The following is a 750-nucleotide window of genomic DNA, read 5'->3' on the forward strand; positions in this document are numbered from 1 at the left end:
GCTGATCCCTCCGGAGCTGGAGGGAGAAATTTCCGCAAACGTGTCCAAACTCAGTGCACACAACTTCCCATCTTAAGGGTACGCTGGGAATTTGTCAAGGTCGATGTCTTCAACCAAGGCCAGGTTACCAGCAGTCCAGCTGCCGTCCCCCACAAGGAAATGCTCCGGAGGAGGGAGGAAGGTGCAGGGTTGGGGTGAGGCAAGAACTGCCTGCCCCTTCTTGGGGTGAGGAGTTGGGGGACGCCGGCAGCGTGAATTTGGAGGGCACGGCGGCGAGAAACCAGCTCCTTCAACGTCAGAACTTGCACGTGGCAGAATAAAACACCCAGAATGGGAGACGGGGCAAAGCTGCTAAATGGAAAACACAGGAGAGAGCCTCAGGCAGGGCAGGGAAGGGAAGGGCTGCGTGTGGAGGTCTCTCTGCTGACACCGTGGTGACAGTGAAGCTCACAGGGGGCAAAGAGTGAAGTGGAGAAGGCGAGTGGGGAGAGACGGCTCCTGCTCTTTCCCAGTTCAAGAATAGAGAAGATCAGGTGGGGCTGGGAGGAACCAGATTTGGAGCAGGCGAAGCAAGGTCGCCGGGGACGGTCGATGCTCTCAGAGCTCGGCCGGCTTTGAGGGCAGACGAGGCGGAATCACGGGAGGGAAGCCTGGCGGGTGCCTTCGAGATGGGCCGCCTGGCTCGAGGGAGCTTGCAGGGTGGGAGGGAGCGTATTTGAGGCAGTCGTTGGAGGTTTGGCTCCTGTTTTC

At 59.2% G+C, this 750-nt stretch overlaps 1 protein-coding gene across 1 annotated transcript in view; it reads left to right on the forward strand.

Moving 5' to 3' along the window:
* The window catches only part of PATL1 (protein associated with topoisomerase II homolog 1 (yeast)), a gene marked incomplete at both ends in the record, with an annotated part of 4836 nt that overhangs the window by 363 nt on the left and 3723 nt on the right, over positions 1-750 (forward strand). The window lies entirely within an intron of this gene.

Source organism: Apaloderma vittatum, unplaced genomic scaffold (assembly GCF_000703405.1).
Source record: "Apaloderma vittatum isolate BGI_N311 unplaced genomic scaffold, ASM70340v1 scaffold25372, whole genome shotgun sequence".
Lineage (NCBI taxonomy): Eukaryota > Metazoa > Chordata > Aves > Trogoniformes > Trogonidae > Apaloderma > Apaloderma vittatum.